This window comes from Drosophila teissieri, chromosome 2L (genome assembly GCF_016746235.2).
Source record: "Drosophila teissieri strain GT53w chromosome 2L, Prin_Dtei_1.1, whole genome shotgun sequence".
NCBI lineage: Eukaryota > Metazoa > Arthropoda > Insecta > Diptera > Drosophilidae > Drosophila > Drosophila teissieri.
In genome coordinates, this window is record NC_053029.1 from 23508335 (window position 1) to 23523724 (window position 15390).

Genomic DNA, 15390 nt, shown 5'->3' on the forward strand with positions numbered 1-15390 from the left:
ACTCGCGCAAACGAAACGTGGCAACAACGAGTGTGTTTTCGAGTACTTTTATAGAATGAAAAATATTGCTTCTAGAGGTAAAATTGCAGATGACGCTTTCATGCAGTATTTAATTGACGGCATCGACGAAAAAAGTGTAAACAAAACAATATTATATGGTGCCAAAAATATAAGTCAATTTAAAGACAAACTAAAGTGTTTCGGAACAATGATAGCAAAGGAAAATCAGAGTGAGAAAGACAGATCGAAGCGCAATGAGAACATTGTGAAAGAGAAAGACAGAAAAAATCAGAATGTAAACAAAGACGCGAAAAAAGAGCTGAAATGCTACAACAGTGGTGAAAAAGGACATGTGTTGAATAACTGCCAGAATAAAGAAAAAGGCAGAAAGTGTTACAAATGTAATCAGTACGGACATATTTCTAAAGAGTGCGCAAATATTGACAAAAATGTTTTAAGCACGAACACTCGCAGTTTGATTTCAAAAAACGATTTGACCAGCAAAGAAGTTTATATTGCAAATAAAAAGTGTACGGCGTTATTCGATACGGGTAGTAAATTCAATATCATACGGGAAGATTTTTATTGTGATATTGGAAAGCCGAAGCTGGAAAGCTGCAATGTCGTTCTAATTGGATTCGGGAGTGACCGCGACTCCAATCAAATAAAATAAAAATAAAACAACAAATTCTGATTGATGAAGAGGATTATTTGTTAGATTTTTACGTCGTTCCAATCAAATTTCTTGATATGCAATTAATTATCGGAGAACAGCTATGTTTACAAGCAGAGATTGTTTTTAACTGTAACGGCTTACTAATTTCGGCGTGAGCTAATTTCGAACTATGAACCGGTCAAAACAAAAACAACAAATGTAGAAATGCGTATTGTGCTAAATGATGAAGTGCCAATTTTCTCACGTCCACGCAGACTAGATTTTTCGGAAATGCATATTGTTGATAAACAGATTAAAGAGTGGCTTGAGAATGACATAATTGAAGAGTCAACATCCGAGTTTACAAGTCCCATAGTACTTGTAAAAAAGCACGACGGTTCTGTTAGGCTGTGTGTAGATAGATTATCGCAGAATTAACAAAGTAATTGTTAAAGACCATTTCCCATTACCGCTCATTGAGGACCAGTTGGATCGTCTGCAAGAGGCAAAAATATTCAGTACAATCGATTTGAAAAACGGATTTTTCCACGTACCAGTTGCTGAACCCAGCAGAAAATATACGTCATTTGTGACACGCCGAGGACAATATCAGTTTTTGAAAGTACCCTTTGGGTTTTCAAATTCGCCAGGCGTTTTTCAGCGCCACGTTAATGCGATATTTCGTGATCTGTCACGCAGAGGAATCGCATTGCCCTATGTAGATGATATTATTATTCCCGCTAAGACGGAACAAGACGCTGTACAAAACTTGAAGGAAGTTATTGCGACGTGCGAAGATTATGGTCTGCAGCTTATTTTGAAAAAATGCAATTTTCTGAAGACGCGCATTCAATTTCTGGGCCATGTTATAGAAAATCGCAAAATTTACCCCTCACCAGAGAAAATCGAAGCTGTATCCAAATTCAAGATGCCACAAACTATTAAGCAAGTAGAAAGTTTTTTGGGCCTGATGTGCTATTTCAGAAAGTTTATACCAAATTACGCAGAAATAGCTAGACCTTTAACTGAGTTGACAAAGAAAAACACTAGATTCAGATTTGATTTGGACAAAGAGAATGCAGTTAATATTTTGAAAAAGTTACTAACTGAGAACCCTGTTTTAAGTATTTATAATCAGACTTACGAGACGGAAGTGCATACAGATGCGTCTATTGATGGATTCGGAGCAGTTTTATTACAGATGAACGTCGACAATGGTCAACTGCATCCTGTGTATTTTATGTCAAAAAAGACCACAGATGCACAGCGTAAATACAGCAGCTATGAGTTGGAAATATTGGCAGTCATCGAAGCTTTGACTAAGTTTAGGGTGTATTTGTTAAGCATTCATTTTAAACTAGTAACAGACTGCAACGCTTTTACGCTTTTACTTTAGAAAAACAAAGCTTATGCACCAGGGTGGCTCGCTGGATTCTTTTTCTACAAGAATATAACTATACAGTTGAACATCGATCTGGCGTGAGAATGAAGCATGTCGATGCTCTCAGCCGGTATCCAGTGATGCTCATAAAAGAAGATAGCATAAGTACTGCTTTGAAGGATGCGCAAGCACGCGACGAGAAGATAAGAGCCATCAAAGAAGCTCTAAGCGATGAAAATAAAGTATACGATGACTACTTTTTAAAAGGTGTGCTGTACAAACTTGTAGGTGACGATGAGCTGGTAGTAGTGCCAAACGAAATGCAAAAGCGAGTAATTAGCAGTGCCCACGACAGAGGTCATTTTGCTGCTAAGAAGACAAAGGAGTTAATCTGCCGAGAATTTTTTATACCACACGTTGAAGACAAGATTAAAAAATATATCGAGTGCTGTATTCCATGCATTTTAACGGATCGCAAGCGAGGCAAGCAAGAAGGACTACTACACCCACTCCAGAAAGAAGACGTCCCATTGTTTACCTACCATATTGACTTTTTGGGTCCGCTGGAGTCAACGCATAAAGACTACAAACACATTTTGGCCGTAATCGATTCTTTTACGAAATTTTGCTGGCTCTATCCTACGAAGTCAACCACAGCAAACGAGGTGATTGTGAAGCTCAGCAACCAAAGTGTTAACTTTGGCAACCCAGCATTCATTATTTCGGATAGAGGCTCAGCATTCACATCGCAAGACTTTGTGAAATATTGCGAAGACGAGGGAATAAAGCTAGTGAAGACGACTACTGGCTTGCCAAGGGTAAACGGACAGGTTGAGCGACTATTATCATTTCTGTACTCTCAAAGCTAAGTGTCGATGACCCCACGAAATGGTACCGCAATGTCAACAGAGTGCAACAGGCGATCAACTCAACATTTACCAGAAGCATTAATACGACGCCTTTTGAGCTACTGGTTGGTATTAAAATGAGTACGAAAGATGATCCTCAGATACGAGACTTGATAAACAAAGAGGCCGTAGCAGTTTTCAATGAAGATCGCAACGAGTTACGAGTAGAGGCTAAGACTCAGATATTGAAGCTGCAGAACGAGAACAAGAAGGACTACAATCTTCGACGCAAGCAAGCAAGACGATATGATATTGGCGACCTAATTGCTATTAAACGTACCCAGTTTGGTAGTGGCCTAAAGCTGAAACCTAAGTTTTTGGGGCCTTATAAAGTTGTACAGGTGAAGTACAACAACGCCTATGATGTCCAAAAAGTAGGCAACAGCGATGGACCAAAGAATTCTGCAACGTGCGCGGAATATATGAAGCCATGGCCGATTGGCAACGATGACAGCGATGACGATGAAGCATTCGGGTCGAAAGCTTAGTCAGAATGGCCGAATGTGGGATTGGTTTTTGGCTGTTTACCCTAATCCCACTAGTATGAAACAGCTGATCCCTAGACAACGACAACGACGATAACAACGACGAGATGAAGATGTTGGTGAATTAGCGAGGTGGCGAATTCGCAAGCACGACGATCAACGAGGAGCAAAAGCGCAACGCTACGAGGGCGAAGTGGTTTACGACAGCGGTAGAGACAGAGTTGTTTTTTGCTCGGAGAAGAAGGAAGTTGTGCGTTCTGCCTGTGTGGCCACGAGAGCGACAACAATACAACGACGGTGATGATTAATTTCAATATCCTATATTATTTGTTACAAAATTCAAATAAAACTTATATTATAATGATAAAACGCCACATACATATATATGGTAAATATAACAAAAGGTAGATGACAAAAAAAAAATTTAAATACATGAAAATTTGACTTTAAATAATAAGTTAATAATACAAGTGAAATTTCTTTTCAATGTTTAAAATTTACAATTTTCCTGTACGGTTTATTCCTCATTTAGGTTTAATACTCAAAACATAAAATGCCTACGCACTTTGATTCGTATTCAGCGGACGTTAACTTAAGAAATTTATTTAAATTTATACTGGGTACAAGTTAATTGAGACTCTCAAGTTGAAATACGTATATTAGATTCAAAATTTATGGGGACTAAAAATTAATCAAATTACATATCAATTTTTATAACTCACAGCGACTCATTCCTCGGCGAAAGATCGATCTGTCGGCGTGTCGGCGCTGAAACAAAATTTTTGTGTTTTATAAAAAAAGAAACTTTGTTTTAATTCTAGATGAAAAATTTAGATGATTTTCAAGCTGGCTAACTATTTTAAGCGATCCCGGGTCTTCATAACGGGGACAATTACAGAAAATTGTTTAAAAAATTAAATTAGCTGGTTGAATAAGCCGGATCTCGGGATATTAAAGATCCTCCAGGCGGCTTAAACTGTGCATATATATAAGATCGTATGTATTCATTTAAAGTCCATTGGCTTTTTTCAACCACTCCAACTGTCTGCTGGTGATTTGTGCGCTTTATGTTAAATTTTTTATTTTCAAATATTTGCACATGTCAGATATTACTGAATTCCCTATTAAACGTCTTTATTGGACCGTACTTCAGAATAAAGGTGTGCTTCATTCTATACAGCTGTACTGATAGTTGTTGCCCTCTCGGTTTCCGTTATTACTACCATTATTATTACCATTATTTTTGTCGACGATCGAATATTGTAATCAGTAGGCGTAGTTAGTATTTTTTGTGTGACCTAGAATTTGAGAACTAGTCTGAATGTTAAGGGATTGTTAGCCCAAATGTGCCTGGGCATACTGCATACATACAAGCCCGGCAAGGTACGCATTGTATTTGACGCTGCAGCAAAAGTTGGAGGAACTTAGTTTAATTTAGAGCTGGATAAAGGGCCTCAGCAATACAAGCCTTTGCCAGCTGTGCGCTTTTATTTCAGAAAGGGAGCAGTCGTAGTCTACGGTGGCATCAAGGACATGTTCCACCAAAGACATTAGAATAACAAGATGCGTAACGGTCGTACATTGGTTTTGCACTATTCAGCCACTTTTTTGGTGACGGCCAAAATCTAAAAATATAATTTTCTTGCTTGTGTGAGTAAAAACAATAAAGGAGATAGTGTGTATGTGTGCGTGGTTGTTCTAGAAGAAGATTTTCGGGACGAAATCAATTTTGATCTAAGAAACAAAAACGAAAAAGGTTTTGGTCGATTTCGATATGATTTTATAAAATAATATTTAAAAATTATTCATTTGTTAGAATCGCTGCTCGAATTAGCTACCGCTTACATATTTATATTTATGTTGATAATAATTAATTAATAATATGTAATATATGAAATAGTCAGAAAACACCACAGGGAAGCCATTACAATTATAGTGGGGTCCTATATTATCATCAACTTCAATTCTCGCTCATATTTCCGTACTTTACTAATACAACAAAATACTTCAATTCAAAAATCGAGAAGCTCCTGCGTATAGTCAGCTATAAGCAAACGGATTAAAAGAAATTAAGAAGAAAAACAAAAAAGTTTGCGTGCTTTTTTTCCCACCCAAAATTGCGCCCTTTGTAAAAATATCAAATCAGAATATAACAAAATAATTCAACTGAATCTTATTTGCATTTTAAATGCTGAAAATGTGTCAATTTCATACTAGTAATTTGACTAAATAACTATAGTAAATAATTAAAACATACACAAAGTAAATTATTATAACTACTGTAATTTAAAACAAAGAATTTCAAAAAAAAGGAAATTACATTTAAAAAATAAATATTTTATAATAGATAGTAATTAATATTATAGAGTGGGCTATTATTATTTCTATGTTGTATTCGAATAATTGTTATGTTAAGGCAAGGCAGAACTAGAGTTTTGACGTTGTGGCAATTTATCAAAAATAATATAGATTTGAAGTCTAAGAACTTATAAAAAAGGGCAAATTATTGTCAAATCATACATTGTCAAATCACATACAGTGGTCGACTGTTGCTATATGCACAACGCACAAGTTTATGTTTTAAAATAATTCTGATTTTATTCATAAGCAGGGCAGTCCCGCTCCGATTGAAGTATAATTCTTGAATGATCTTAGGATCTACATACAGAAGTACATTAGCTTAAATCGAGAAGCGAGAACCAAGCGACGGTGCTGAAGGGGGAGGAGTGCTATAGGCACACATGGTATGTGGTCACCGCTTTTGCCTGCGTGAGAATGCTGACTATGCAGTTATCGTCGCTAGCCTTTAAGTGGATGCAGCGAGCATCCGATTGCACTTGGGCTGGACTGTTGATGTACGCATTGCAAAATAGTGCTATAATGTGTTTATATGTTAAAAGACAGCTGACATATGGGTACAGTGGGTACCCGATATAAGTGCCTACTACATTATATTTTCTATTAGACATGGCACTATCCAGCAATATATTAATCAATAAAGACATGCTATTAATTTACCTACAACAAAATTAGTAGGTCCACATTTTCAAAAGAGGTGCTGACGCGAGAAGTGGAGTAGGTCAGATGGCATAACGTTTGACGCACAGCCTTGACAACAGGGATCGTGAAGATCCATTTCGGATGACGCGTGAAGGTGAGGGAATCGTTTTACGATCAAGCGACAGCTTAGCTTGTGGGGCTCTGAGGACTGCTGACTGACGAGCGGTACGAATGTAATTAATTTTACTTTTAATTTTTTACTTTTAATATTTATTCTCGTTATGGTAAAGAGGTGACGGGCTTACCAAGTTCCCAAAATCTAAATACTACGAGGTTACACTAGCAACCTGGTGCCTGGATGCCTTTACCTCTGCCCTAGTCCGTATCCAGAGGGCACAAATACACCGACGTAACGGGATTGCCGCCCAACGGAAGGATTTATCGCATTCATTAAGGAATAGTGTTATTAAATTTAACGAGCTAGATTCCTGTATTGGGAGATTAGGGTACCTAAACAGACATAACTTCCAGCTTTAAATGGCATAAGACTATTAATAGAATATTGGACTTAAGTAGAATTAGTGCATTATTTATTAATTCTTTTACTATTTAGTATAAATTAAAGTCCCCAAATTCTGCAACAGAAAACACATGAAAATGTTTCAGAATAGAGGTATGACTTTGAGATCACTTATTGTATTATCTTTTAAAAACCATTGGTCCTTTGTTTTGTCATCAGGAAAATTAATTTTTTTTTATTTCTTTAAGTCAAAAATATGGGAGCTTTCCTTGTTATAATAGTAACATACTGAGTGCCAACAGACATTTTTAAATTAACGTAAATATAATTTGTGTGTGCTTATTGGCCGACGCTTCCAACGTACTAGCCCAAGTAGCTAGGTCGTTCGAGAGGCTCGAGCCTAAAAAGAGCAGAAGCGCAGATATAATGGTTACGCATTTAGCGGTCTTTTGAAAGGCTTTCTATGATAATTTTTTGGCTATTCTTTGACCGACGCTGCCGACGTACTACGCCAAGTACCCAGGTCGTTTGTGAGGCTCGATTCCAGCGAAATTGCAAAACTGTTGTGAATTCCGAAGGCATAAGTCCGGCTACCGCGGGTGGCGGATTCCAAACGTATCGGTCACATAGCAGCAGGTTGTGGAGTCCGAAAGTATCGGTCAAACAGCGCGATTTTCCGACGACCGGCGGGAGGTGGTTTTCGGTGAGTTCGCTTAGGTGAATCAGTTCCCGAAAAAGAAACCACTGCTCTAGGTGGGCCAGTTTCCGTACGGAACCTAGTAAAAGCTCCCTAAGCTGTGGTAGACGGAGGCATGTTGGCCGGATGTAACCATTTCAGGGCATCTCCGGGTAATTATTCTTTTTTTTTGGGTCTTTACTACCCGACGATTCTTTTACTGAAAAGAGACTTATTAATCGCAGCACTCCCACTTACCTATCTCATTATAACAAGTTGTGGTCAGCAACGTTCATTGTAGATCGTGTCATATATTAAACTGCATACCAGGCAGAATACCTAAATCAAAATCTCAAATAAAGCAACTCAAATACATAAATGAAGGTGGCAAAAAAGAAAGTGTTATTGCACCCTCCACCGGGTGAGTAACCCCATTACGCACGCAAAAAGAGAGCCGTGCACCGCGAAGTGCAAGACACCCCCCGACTATATGAGGCACTTATTCAAGAGAGTCTCGAAAACTTCGAAAACCAGCCGGAGGAGGTAGGACACCTGACAGACCAGATTAGCAACACAATGGATGAAGCAGCCGGAGGGATGGATCTACAACTAGGACCTAATAGGGGCCAGCATGCTTCCGCGGTACCAGGCAAGTTCGATAGACCGGTCGGATGCTACCGACTGATGGATTTGGTGAGACAAAGTAGAGATACGTAATTGGAAATGAGCGCTCAAATAAACGCTCTAAGGAAGAAAGTGGCTGAGTTACAAGCCGCCAAAACCTTTACGGAGCAACCAAGGATAGCACCACCACCTAAGCTACCCAAAAATTCCACGCATAGCTTTCTAAGGCATCAGGACACACCGATACCAAAACAAGTATCTCAAGAGTACTTTAACAGTCAGATGCATCAATGAAGGGAACCCAGACAAAAAGCCACTCCACAGCAGATACCTCAACAATGCGTAGCAGTGGAGACCAGTCACCAGTTTCAACCCGAATACGATCGGAGTCTAACATTTCAAAATCCATTGCCAAAGCGGTTCGGCTAGATAAATAGAACTTAAAATTCCGGCCGTGGTGTGACCGTTGAAAGTTTTTTATTCCGTGGGGAAAGTTTTGCTATGTGTGTGGATACAGAGTGGATTTCTACCGCCAACACCCTGCAAACAAGAATCCATGCACGTCTCGATTCCAAGACGCAACCTGTCGTTTTTTCCTAATCGTGCCTGGTCTAACACAGCGATTCTATTTCGGGATCGATTTTTGGGAAACGTTTGGCCTAACATTCCTCGGTAAAGGAGAGCTCGAGCTAGCAACTCTAGAACCTCAAACGAAAGGCGATTCAAATGAAGACTCGGACCTGGTAGACACTAACACGCCCACTACCGCATACACCCCACACCAGCATACTGGAAGTCAAAGACTGCAACTGCGGTCAGTTGCAACTTTTCCATCATGACCGGAAAAGAGGTTCGGAAAAACATGCCTAGAGCAGCATATAATTGTCGCATATTATTGCTTAGACGCCCGCAAAGCTAACGCCCGAACCATTAAAGACACACATTGACGGCCTACTAAGTCGACTTCTGGAAACCTTTTATATTTCCGCGATTGATTTAAAAAATGTCTCTTGGCAAATACAGCACCCAAAAGTAGCGAGAAGACGGCGTTTAAAGTTCCCGGCAGGCCACTCTACCAATTCATCGTCAGGCTATTCGACTTGTCCTGTTTCAAAACGATGACGCAGGCAGAAAGATCTGTCGGGCAGGCTAGCGCGATGGAGCCTCAAACTACAGGATATCGACTTTACCTTCGAACCCCGCCGAGGGTACCTGAACGTGGTTCCTGCACTGTCCAAAGTTCATATGAATGAAATACAAATCAGATATCAGAAGGGTATAACGATCATAACTATCTTGGAGAGCACATCATGTCATGACTGCAGGATACGGGAGTTTATACAAATCCTTAAGGAAACTTCGAAAGTTTTACTACTGGCCCAGGATGTCGATGAATGTGCAAAAAAAAGTGTTATGACCCAAGTCAATTTATTACCAATATTGCCTAGGATAATTACTATTCCTACCGTTGGCACACCGCGCCGCTCGTTCGTCCGCACTAGAGTCAACTGTCAACCGCTCAGCTGTCATCAGTGTCCGCTAGGTGTCAACGTCGCGTCGCCGCTCTTCCGATGCTTGGTTGTTGGCAATGCTGGTTGTCACAGATATAGAATAAACGCCCACCCATGGGAGAGCAGCGAGTGACTGAACGAGCCGGACAGAGGCTCCAAAGCCTAAAAAACAGACAGTAGCAACAGAAGTAGTCACATTCCTTGAGGTAAACATTTTCCATCCGTTTGGTGTGCCAGAATACATACAATCCAACAATCAACGGAAAACAATTTGTTTCCCGAACATGAGCTGACCTAGTGGACCGATACGGCATTCAACATGTAAGAACCGGGCTTTATTCCCCACAGGCCAATGCCGCTGAAAGGGTAAGCCGATCAATGCTAAAAATTCTGCGGGCTACAATTGCAACTAATAAAAGAAATTGAGATTTGTAACTCAGCCGAATTGAATGTACTCTCCCCAGTGGCTTTCATGAGCCGATCGGTACGGAACCATACTATGCCATGTTCGGAATGCAAACGATCACCCACGGCTCTGCCTTCCCGGTTCTGAGGCATTTAGGAGGCAACAGTTCGCAGACCCCGAGATAAGCCTACCGGATAAAATTAAAATAAAAAACTTATTAGATAAAAAAAATTTCAACAGCGGCTTGACTGGACCTATCAAAGAGCGGAAAATCATATAACCCCTGCAACTAGCCGGTAGAATTTAAAATTGGTAGAATTGGACAAAGGAAGAGGGGTATAATGCCAAGCTCGGCACAAATCGCGTGCGCTGTGTTGTTTTGCAGCGTAAGGGTAAATCGCTATACGAGCTGGGCAATGCTCAGGGCAAAAGTATCGGAGTGTTCCACGCGAAAGATTTGTACGAGGTGTGTTCAAAAAGAATCGCGAGTTTTAACTTTTCGCGGGTTACGTATTATCGAATTTCGATTTTTTTATGGCGTACTCATGTATGTCACTTATGCCGACAAGCTTGGTCATTTTAAATGTTATCTTAATTGTTGACAGCTGCTTTGCTTGCACGTGTTTTGGATCGTCTTCGATTTTTACCTATTCAAAAAAATGGATAAAAAAACCTGTATACAATATTGTGCGGATGCATTCCGAATGTTGACTGTGGCATACGGTGAAGCTACCTTGGACCGAAGCAACGTTTATCGGTGGTACAAAATGTTCTCAAAAGGCCAAGAAGAACTCAGCAACTTCTTTAACGGTGATGCGACGATTGACCAATACGATTTTCTCAACTTCATTAATTTGTTCGTCTGTTGTTGAAGACTTACTCGAAAAATAAACTTTTGCCCTCAGCGAACGACAGACGGCGTTCTTGCTCTCCCTCTCAGCCTGCTTCGGTTCACTAGTCGTGGAGCGAAGAGACCACCTCTCCTATCCCGCTCCCGCGTCAAACGGGCATTCCGGGGAATTGTAACACTGCAATAACAAGTGCAGTGACTTCCCTAGCAACTGTCACTGCTACGAAAACAACAACTTCGTCAGCGGCTTTACTGATTATCGCTGGGCCAGCTATAAATAATTCCGTAACACCGACCATTGGCAACAACAATAATGCACGCAAAGAAGAGCCAAAACAAAAGCAGACTACGATTTCTACTGTGCAGACTGGCATCAAAATCATCCAAATCACGAAAAAACTCAGCACGCGAAACATTGAGGCGGGTAATCAACCCAAAATCAATCGAGCCAACAGCGGCAATGAAAACTGCAGTAAACAATTAAAACTGATATGCTATCTTGGCTGATTCTGCGACCAAACCACCCAGCGAAACAACGGTAAGTTAACCAAATAAGGCCAGGCGTCCACCTATATTCATACAAGAACAGAGTACAAACGCAATTGTAAATAAACTCGTTGCATTGGTTGGTGACAGCAAATTAAAAAAGGAAATATTCATGATACAAAACTACAGATTCAAACAGAAGCAGACCACCGTATAGTGACTAAAAACCTAAATGAAGCTGGTAAAAACTATTACACCTACCAATTAAAAAGTTTCAAACGTCTACAGTTGCAAGGGCAACAGTGACACCTGCCGAAATAATTGATGCTCTGAAGGTCAAAAACTTTTCTGCAAAAACAGCTTTTAACATTTTAAACAAAGACAAAGTTCCGCAGACACTATTTTAAATAGAACTCAAGCCAGAGCACTAAAAAAAAATGAAGTGCATCCAATATACAATCTACAGTACTTGCTACATCGGAGGATCACCGTGGAGGAATCACCGCACAAATGTATCAATCCAGTTCAGTGTAATAATTGCCAAGAATACGGCCACACTGCACCCTTAAGTACATATGTGTTGTCTGTAGCGAACTCATACCTCATACTACCACTAACTGCCCAAAAATAAGAAAGATAAGTCTGTAAAGAAATGCAGTAACTGCGGGGAAAAACATACTGCAAACTACAGAATCTTTGTGGGGTACGAAGATTTGAAAAGCCGCCCAAACAAACGTATTGCCACAGCACATACATACAACCAAGTCAATTTCTACTCTTCGCAACCGATGTTTCAACGACCCTCAACTGTCCTAAGCACTACTCCTAGAATATCCAATAGACTCAACAAAGTGGCATCGAAGCTATCCCTACAGCAAAGCATGAATGACTTCATTACGTTCATGCAAAAAACTATGCAAGAGCTCATGAAAAACCAAAATATCCTGAAACAACTTCTTGTATCTTCAAAATGCCCATAATGGCTTCCCTACGAATGCAATTGGAGTTTAACGGCATACACATAAAACAAGAGAGAACGCTATAGTATAGTAATATTGCCTAGGATTATTACTATTCCTACCGTTGGCACACCGCGCCGCTCGTTCGTCCGCACTAGAGTCAACTGTCAACCGCTCAGCTGTCATCAGTGTCCGCTAGGTGTCAACGTCGCGTCGCCGCTCTTCCGATGCTTGGTTGTTGGCAATGCTGGTTGTCACAGATATAGAATAAACGCCCACCCATGGGAGAGCAGCGAGTGACTGAACGAGCCGGACAGAGGCTCCAAAGCCTAAAAAACAGACAGTAGCAACAGAAGTAGTCACATTCCTTGAGGTAAACATTTTCCATCCGTTTGGTGTGCCAGAATACATACAATCCAACAATCAACGGAAAACAATTTGTTTCCCGAACATGAGCTGACCTAGTGGACCGATACGGCATTCAACATGTAAGAACCGGGCTTTATTCCCCACAGGCCAATGCCGCTGAAAGGGTAAGCCGATCAATGCTAAAAATTCTGCGGGCTACAATTGCAACTAATAAAAGAAATTGAGATTTGTAACTCAGCCGAATTGAATGTACTCTCCCCAGTGGCTTTCATGAGCCGATCGGTACGGAACCATACTATGCCATGTTCGGAATGCAAACGATCACCCACGGCTCTGCCTTCCCGGTTCTGAGGCATTTAGGAGGCAACAGTTCGCAGACCCCGAGATAAGCCTACCGGATAAAATTAAAATAAAAAACTTATTAGATAAAAAAAATTTCAACAGCGGCTTGACTGGACCTATCAAAGAGCGGAAAATCATATAACCCCTGCAACTAGCCGGTAGAATTTAAAATTGGTAGAATTGGACAAAGGAAGAGGGGTATAATGCCAAAAAAAAAAACTTTTCTGCAAAAACAGCTTTTAACATTTTAAACAAAGACAAAGTTCCGCAGACACTATTTTAAATAGAACTCAAGCCAGAGCACTAAAAAAAAATGAAGTGCATCCAATATACAATCTACAGTACTTGCTACATCGGAGGATCACCGTGGAGAAATCACCGCACAAATGTATCAATCCAGTTCAGTGTAATAATTGCCAAGAATACGGCCACACTGCACCCTTAAGTACATATGTGTTGTCTGTAGCGAACTCATACCTCATACTACCACTAACTGCCCAAAAATAAGAAAGATAAGTCTGTAAAGAAATGCAGTAACTGCGGGGAAAAACATACTGCAAACTACAGAATCTTTGTGGGGTACGAAGATTTGAAAAGCCGCCCAAACAAACGTATTGCCACAGCACATACATACAACCAAGTCAATTTCTACTCTTCGCAACCGATGTTTCAACGACCCTCAACTGTCCTAAGCACTACTCCTAGAATATCCAATAGACTCAACAAAGTGGCATCGAAGCTATCCCTACAGCAAAGCATGAATGACTTCATTACGTTCATGCAAAAAACTATGCAAGAGCTCATGAAAAACCAAAATATCCTGAAACAACTTCTTGTATCTTCAAAATGCCCATAATGGCTTCCCTACGAATGCAATTGGAGTTTAACGGCATACACATAAAACAAGAGAGAACGCTATAGTCGAGTTTCCCGACTATCTGATACCCGTTACTCAGCTAGTAAAAGTGCAAAGGAGTCTTCAGCACTGACAGTTTTTGGCGGTTTGTGGGCGCTAGAGTGGGCGTGGCAAAATTTGTTTTGGCAAATTGATAGAAATTTACAAGACTAATACAAAAATGAAAAAATATCAAAACATTTTTCAAAAGTGTGGGCGTAGCAGCTTTTGGCGGTTTGTGGGCGTTAGAGTGGGAGTGGCAACTTGAATCGACAAACTTGCGCTACGTCTATGTCTCAGGAGTCAGTATGCTTAATCTCAACTTTCTACCTTTTGTAGTTCCTGAGATCTCGACGTTCATACGGACGGACAGACGGACAGACAGACGGACAGACAGACAGACGAACGGACATGGCCAGATCGACTCGGCTATTGATCCTGATCAAGAATATATATACTTTATATGGTCGGAAACGCTTCCTTCTGCCTGTTACATACTTTTCAACGAATCTAGTATACCCTTTTACTCTACGAGTAACGGGTATAAAAATAGACGGGCTCCTTGGACAAAAAACTGATTTCGGGTGAATAGTTTCTGGATGTAAAAAATCCAAAGGAAAAGAAACCATTGTAGCCACAACAATAGAATTAAAAGATTTAGATCGCTACTGGGAAGTTGAAGATGAGGAAAAAAATGATATCGAGTCTGAAATCTGTGAAAATAAATTTATTAAACCTACAAAAAAGGATTCAGATGGGCGATACATTGTGTCAATTCCATTCAAGGAGGTTTTCACCTTAGGAGATTCAAAGAAGCAAGCCTGAATTGGAGTGGGCGGAGTTGTTGTCCATAATAATTTGGCTTCTGACGTCGTTGTTGTTGCTGTTGCGGCTGCTGCTGATAAGTTCCTCCAGAAATGAAAAGTCACGGGATCGACTTCAATTTCGCACTTTATTACAACACTTGCAAATTAAGACTAACTTAAAACTAACATTGGGATTACCGCGGGACCGCGGAGTGGTGAATAGAGCGAGAGGAGAGAAGGAGAGCGCGAGCAGCGGTGCGAACCCCGTCAAACTTGGCCCTTGCGGCGTCGCTCAGAGCTCGGATGGGTGTCCGGATCCTTAGGCTGGGTTCGATCTTCAGGACGACGTTGAGTCGGAAGGTGCTTGTTCGGGACCGGAGTGTCACCGAGCAGACCTCGTCGTCTCCCAGCCGTGTGATGGGCAGCCGGAACGCAGCCGCCAACGACCGGTCGATGCTGGTCACCGCCATGCATGGGTCGATCATGGCCCCGGTCTCGAAAGTCTTCGAGCCCGTGT

The 15390-nt window shown here is 40.7% G+C and overlaps 1 pseudogene; it reads left to right on the forward strand.

Moving 5' to 3' along the window:
- The first annotated feature begins 8201 nt into the window (after positions 1–8201).
- LOC122623839 lies at positions 8202–11808 on the forward strand (annotated as a pseudogene).
- The last annotated feature ends 3582 nt before the right edge of the window (positions 11809–15390 follow it).